The sequence below is a fragment of the Sturnira hondurensis genome, unplaced genomic scaffold, assembly GCF_014824575.4.
Source record: "Sturnira hondurensis isolate 20B ecotype Veracruz unplaced genomic scaffold, ASM1482457v3 Scaffold0018097, whole genome shotgun sequence".
NCBI classification, from domain to species: domain Eukaryota; kingdom Metazoa; phylum Chordata; class Mammalia; order Chiroptera; family Phyllostomidae; genus Sturnira; species Sturnira hondurensis.
The window spans coordinates 1,622,375-1,629,599 of NW_028090728.1; the positions used below are offsets into that span (position 1 = coordinate 1,622,375).

Here is a 7,225-nt window from a genome sequence, read left to right on the forward strand (position 1 = left end):
TCTTGACATGGAGTGTTTTCATAGACCATAAGATTAGAAGAAATCTCCTAATTCACAGTTCCCAGCCTTATAAGTAGAGTTGGTGATGACTTTCAGATCATGAGCTTATATTATAATTTAAATGAGTACCCATCACATTGGGGGGCTTTCTATCAGACCTGGACGAACTGGAGGCACCTGGGTTTGGGAGTCACAGACTCCTGGCTGTGCCAGTCCCTCAGAAGTGACCTGGGCTCCTCGAGCACTCAGAAGGCCACAGCAGAAATACATGGTCGCTGGTGAAATGGCAGCACACACTGAACCACATGTGTGTGGGGGGGCACTCAGTTTCCATGTGCACACCTCTGACTACAGCCACGCAAGGTTCCTTCGGTTGTGACCACTGTACTCTGGGCAAGGGCAGAAACAGTTGACACTCCATCATTTGTAAAGTTGCCTGCTGTCTGCTTTTGTTATTTGTGCTACACTCATTTTATTTGTATATAAATGTTTCAGGCAACCTAAGAACAAATGTAGAAGGTGTAGCACAATGAGTTGCTTGACCTCATTACCTCAAGTATATCAAGCACAGGAGTAAAACAGAAAGAAAGACTCATTTATTTAACTTTTTTAAGGTTTTTTTGTTGTTGCTTTTATTATTTATTTTGACACTTACCTAACATGCATATGCTATAAAAATAGTTAACAGGGAGCCCTGACTGGTGTGGCTCAGTGAGTTGGGCGTCGTTCCACAAAGCGAAAGATCGCCAGTTTCATTCCTGGTCAGGGCACACACCTGGGTTGCAGGTTTAGTCCCTGGTAGGGTGTGTACGAGATGCAACCAATTAATGTTTCTCTCTCACATCAATGTTTCTCTTTCTTTCTTCCTCTCTAAAAATAAATAAATAAAATATTTTTTTAAAAAGTTAACAGGGAATCGCCTCTCGGCCTTTTGGCTAAGATCAAGTGTAGTATCTGTTCTTATCAGTTTAAAAAGTTAACAGGGAAATAACTGAGATGGCTAGCTTTGCTTAATGTCTTATGAAATTTTCATGAGCAATCTAAGCATAATGGTCAAGAATACATGTGTGAGTTCATGTAAGTGAATAAAAGTTTTATGAACTTTTCAAAGACTTCTCTACAGCTTTTCTTGTAAATTAGTCTTTTGGTTCTGAATCTTCTCTAAAGGAATTGTACATCTTTGGAAATTTATTCCTTATTCCCCCTTGACAGCTAATGGGCTTTTACCAAGTTTAAATACAAAGTCTATCATAACAAAATAACTACTAATACAACTACTATTGCTTACAACCACATCCCATACTCCTCCACCTTCCTCCAAAGAAAGGTGTTGGGTTGCTTTTTGGTTTTTTGCTTTTCAGAAGTAGGGGGATTGATCAGAAAAAAGTAAGTTGCTCCATTTAAAATTTAGAATATGGCATTTGCTAACTTAGGAAGCCACAGTGTTCTTGGTCCATCATGACATGGAGTAGCATTAACTATTAAGCTTTGTGCTCCCAAATAATTTTTGTTTTTAAGAATTTCTTGCCCTGGCTGGTGTAACTCAGTGGACTGAGCACAGGCCTGTGAACCAAACAACTGCAGTTTGATTCCCAGGGCACATGCCTGGGTTGCAGGCCAGCTCCCAGCAGGGGACGCATGAGGGGCAACCATACATTGATATTTCTCTCCATCTCTCCTTCCCTTCCCCTCTAAAGATAAATAAATAAAATCTTTAAGTATACATATATAAACTTCTTGATACTTTTATAGCCTGTCTTCAGCTTTGAGCCTTTATTCTATTTGTCAGGTGCACAAGATTACCTTTTTTAGCCTTCTGCCTTATCACCAACCATTCCTGCTTGGTGGCCATGCACTTGGGGGAAAAAGCCACATAATCTTTCCAGCATCGCTCAATGTCTGAGGATACCCTGCTTCCTCTGCTTGCATCCCTCCAACTACCTCCCTCATCCTATTTCCTCTGGCAAATCTCTCCTTAGCTGAGGAGACTGTGTTATTTCCCTGAAATGCTACCTATCCTGAGTGGCATGTCTTTAAATTCTTCCTCTTCCTCTCTTCTTTAAGTAATGCAGCTAAGTTATACGATAAGCTCACCCTACAGACTGCTTTCTCAGTACCACACAAAACCACCGAACAGAAGAGGTATATTTTTTTCTTTTAGAATGGAAGCTTCTCCAGAGGAGAGACAGTGGTTTTTTTTATACGTCCTATTGTGCCTAGTACACCATAAATGCTCAATAAATATTGATGATGGGGAGGAAGTTACCTAACCTCTCCTCTGGACCTCAGGTTTTCCATTCACAAATGGGTGGTGATGCTATGTTATATGTCAATGTAAGGACAAAGTACAATTCTATGTGAAGAAAAAAAAAGGCTGCTATAACAGCTTTTCATTTCAAGGCATCAAAAATTTGACTGCCTGACTGAAAAATAGGTATGCTCAAACAAGCCCATAGATAGACGCCACTGAATACACTCACAAAACCACATGCACATTTATTTCATGTTTTTTTTGTTTTCTAAGTTTCTATTTTTAGACAGCTTGAACAAGCTAATTATGAGGAAAGAAAACTCCACTGACTAACTTATCAGAAAGCTTGTCAATTTCCAAAAACAGATGGATGTAAACAGTAACTTCAACATTGTGCTTTCTCCCAACCGTACCATCTTTTTTAAAATAAATATTTATTTGGGGTATGAGATGCAAATTTCTTTTCATATAGATATATGAATATATCTGTATGAACATATCTATATTTGTTTATTTATTTACTTATTTTAGAGAGGGAGAAAGAGAGGGTGAGAAGCATTGATTAGTTGCCTCTTGCCCGTGGCCTGACGGGGGACTGAACCCACAACCCAGGCATTCGCCCAACCAGGAATCAAACCCCCGTGACCTTTGATTCACAGGCCTAACACTCAACCAACTGAGCCACATTGGCCAAGGCTCACCCTCAATCTTAATTACATCATTTCACAGTCTATTGCCAGTCTATTATCAATTTGCAGTTAGAGCTTTAAGCAAGTCTCTTAATTCCTGTCAGACTGGGTTTTTCAAATAAGGTAACAGGTATACTATTTTGGAATCCAGCAGATCTGTTCAAATCACAGCTCCATCACTTACTGGGTGAATGACCTTGAGCACATGACCTAAGCCCCTGAGTCTCAGTTTTCTCATCTGCAGCCTGGGGATAATACCCACCTGGTTGACATGAGACTGCTGGACCAAGAGCAGTGGTTTTTTGCAAGAATAAGACAGAAGAGTGGAGCCCATAGTAAGATCAATGAAAGGTTGTTCCCCTGCCCCCAGGACCACTTATTCACAACCCAGACCTGCACTGAGCACCTACCGTGCACGGGGTCAGAGACATAACTGTGTGCTGGAGAAGCAAAGAAAGGCAGACAGTCACTGATCTCAAAAATAACAGTGCCGCAAGAGCCCTGGATATCCAGACAACATGGTAAGTGCTCCAACAGACTTGGGTGGTGAGGGCTCAGAGAGAAGAGTTAGCAGGGCCCAAACGCTGATGGAGCTGGCTGGCAAAGGCTTGGCAAAAGTTTGTAAACTGAAGAGAGGAGTTGCAAGTCCAACAGAAAACTGGGAGTAGGACTAGATAATTCCTTACAGACTCTCTAACCTCAAATACCCCAAATCCAAGCCCTTTGATTTTTCCAAGGCTCAGAGTCACCAGGTACTCATGCCATAAAATGACAACTGCCATGGTCATCCATGCCCCACCAATCCAACAGGAATTTTTGGAGGGACAATGAGAACAAATACCAAAACGCTTTGAAAACTTTAATGTTGTTCCCTAGAGTATAACTATGGCAATCCCATCCATGAAAATCTCTTAGCGTTTTAGTCCACCAAGAACTGAAAGGTGCCACTCCCCCTGATGAAATGGAGAGGAAAAGAGGGCGTAAGGGAGGAGCATCATCAGCAGCAGCAGCAGCAGGAGCAGCAGCAGCTGCCGCCACCTACCCTGAAGTTCAGGGAAAGCCAAGCCATAAAACAAAGGAGAGCACCAAACACTTCTCATCTACTTTTGCAGGACTCATCAGAATCCCGACTCTCAGGAAGTTCATACCTTACTAGCATAAAGAGGCAACTGTATTTCTACAAAGAATGTCGACAAAGGATGGGCCATTTTTCAAGGCTCCATACACAAAGTAGGTACCATGACTTGGAAGTTTTACATTTCTTCACACCTCATACAGGTGCTTGGCACAACACACCTTGCTGGGAGAAGAGTTCTCCACAGAACTCCCTTACCTGCCAAGCTCAGGGTTCAGGGAGGCAAACAGCCTGTGTAAGTCCAGAAGAGACCAGTACATCCCACAGGACAGTCCGGACTTGCTCCTGGTGCAGGGGCTGGAGGAATGCAGCCCTGAGTCATGCCTTATAATCATTTGCTCTTTACCAAACTCTTTAGCAGCCAGTATCTCATTCAATGCTTACAAAAGAATAGCCCAGTAAGACTGGTAAGGATGACTAGCTCAATATTAAAACTAAAGAAACAAATAAACTTTTAAAATGTACAAATAAAAATACAGACAAATAAAAGATGAGAAGATGTGGTTTCTCCAACACAATCACTTGTTCCCAACACAAACACTGGAACAAGTACTATTCAGAAATAAACTATTCAGTCCCTTTGAATGTTTAAGTACAGAGGAAAACTTCATTATCAGCATAAACGCAATCACTGCTGTGCAGGATTCAGTACGTGGTTTTTGTCAGCACCTGTCATCTGGTATCTAGAGCTACAAAACGCACATAATTGGAGGGTAGGAGGGACAGAAAAGGGCATGGATATTAAAATTCACTCTTTAAAATCATTTTAACCTTCTATTCCAAGCCCTTCTTTACAGGGCATATTCTAGAGATGGAAATTAAGAACTTAATTCTCATTTTTTCCTGACCATGTTCTTGTGTGAATGGTTAAAAATAAAAGAGGGAGATGATCCTGAGCATCTCTCTCTTAAAAAAAAAAAAAACTAAAATGTCATGGAGAGAGCCCTGGAGGAGGGAGCTTGTATAGTTCTGGCACTGATATGGAATCGCAAATCACTGCATCTGTGGGTCTCACTTTTCCCCACCTCAACCCCAAAGATGGTTAAGCCCCCAACCCTGTCTTCAGGCACAGAACAGCTGCATTCCCAGGGCAGCAAAACTGTGAAGGAGCCCCACACTGAGCCCCTGGGCTGAGGAATGGCCTTTCACAGGCCCCTGTTGGGGTTTCTGGAGAGAAAATAGCCCCTTCCGCAAAGCCACTTGGCCAACTCCAGGGCGCAAACAAAAACCTGTTGGCAAGGACTCCTCTAGGAAGGACCAGCCTCTCCCGACGCGCTCGGCTCCCGGGGAGCCGCCCCACTGGGAAAGAAAGGAAGGGTCTCTTTCCACGCAGACTGACCGAAGAGTCGGGCCCCCACGCACCCATTCACTCACCCGCATTGGCCCAGTAGGGAGGGGTCTCTGCCATCCCACGCGGAACAAAGGCAGCTGGAGCCCGGCTCTGCCGCCCCCGTCCCTGCTGTGCTGTGGGGGTGGGGTGGGGAGGGAGCCTGGTACCTTGGGAGGGGAAGGGAGCCCCGTTCCAGCCCAAAGGAGAGCAGGGTAGGGCGGGGATCCTGGACACAGAGGACCCCCCCCCCCCCGATTCCTAGAGGTATGGGGTCCGGGCTCTACACGGGGGCAACAGGGAAAGCAGGCTCAGCTCCGGAGAACAGAGGGGCCCGGGCCGGGAGGGGAGGAAAGTGCTCTAGGGAGAACAGGCGGGGTTGTTCCGAGCTGAGCGGTAGAGGGTGAGTACCAGGAGGGGCTCCCGGAGCTGAGGTAGGATCACGGGAGCGCCAGACTGCCGGGATAGAAAATGAAAAGCTCTCAGATAGGAAAGGTGTGCTACTGAGGGAGCGCGCGCGCGCGCGCGTGTGTGTGTTTCGGGGGCGAGAGGAAGGTCCCCGCAGCGGAAAGAGGGATCCAGATTAGGACGGGGCCATGCTCGAGCCTGTGGGGCGAGGTCTGGTACCAAAGAAGGGGGTTCCGCCAGAGGAGCAGACCCAGCTTGGGCTGCAGGGATGCATGCTTGGGGGGCTAATTCCCGGGGAGCCTGTGTTCTGAGCGCGTCCGCTCCTGGGGGCGGGGGAGGGTCCCCGAATCCGGCTTACCTTCGCTACTTCAGGTCGGCCTGGGTGCGCGGCTACGGCCGCCAGTAGCGCTGGGGAGGCGAAAGCGACCGGAGCCCTGGGAGCCACAGGCGCTGGCGCCGCCACCACCGCGTCTAGCTCCGTTTGACACCCACACACCAGCCAACATGGCGGCCGGGAGGGGGCGCGCCGGCTGCGTGCGCGCGCCCGCTGCCCCGCCCCCCGTGCAGCTCAGGCCCCGCCCGCCCCTGCCTCCTGGTCCGGTAGCACTGCCCACGCCCCCGTCCCCTGCAGCCTCCACCCAACCTTTCCACCACCCCAAGTAGAGCTCCCCACATCTGGAACCTACAGCGGAATCCCCTAAACAACTTCCTGTTCCCCACACATGCGTCCGGACTATCCCAAATGCCACACATACCTGACAAATTCATACCCCAAAACCATGCACTCCGCAACTTCACTCAGGTCCCCCAAATATTCCCCTACACCCTATACACATCGCGCAACTCCTCGACACCCTCCATCATGCACACAGACCACCGCATCCTAAGCTAAAGCTCGCGTTCTCGCGCCTTGCAATACGCACTTGTAAACATTGTTGGGATAGACGCTTCTTAGCAGGAGGGACCTGGGTGCGGTGAGAGGGCTCCTTGGGGCGCTGACCACGCTTGGTTTCTTGAGCTGGATGCCCGGCTCAAAAGTGTTCACTTTTTGAAAATTCACGGATATACACTTTGGATTTGTACACTTTAACCTAAGTGTGTTATCCTTTAATGAAGCACGCTCAAAATTATTCTGAGAAGGGATGCATAGGCTTTACTAGGCTACCAAAGGGGTAATGGCGCTAAAAAGATGGGGCCTCTTGGCCCCGAGGCGCATAGCCCCAACAAAAGGGGTTCCTAGATACCCCTGTCCCAGCCTTGGCCCTCCACAAGGCCTCACAGTCTCAAGGTAGCAACGGGAATTGCCTCTTCCCTCAGGTTCACCCAGCACCCACAAGGCACCTACTATGTGCCCAACGTGATGCTTGACACCAAGGAGACAAATACAAAGCCGGAGAAATGGCAGGCCCTGGAGA

The 7,225-nt window shown here is 47.2% G+C and overlaps 1 protein-coding gene and 1 pseudogene across 4 annotated transcripts in view; one reads left to right on the forward strand and one right to left on the reverse strand.

The window, feature by feature from the left end:
- Positions 1-6,328, reverse strand: part of EPN2 (epsin 2) — a 79,310-nt gene extending 72,982 nt beyond the window's left edge. For all 4 annotated transcript variants that reach the window (XM_037068920.1, XM_037068917.1, XM_037068918.1 and 1 more), the window contains exon 1: positions 6,169-6,328. The gene's annotated coding sequence lies outside the window, so the exon portion shown is untranslated. The remainder of the gene's footprint in view (positions 1-6,168) is intronic.
- Positions 916-1,044, forward strand: LOC119002829 (uncharacterized; annotated as a pseudogene).
- Positions 6,329-7,225: the final 897 nt, after the last annotated feature.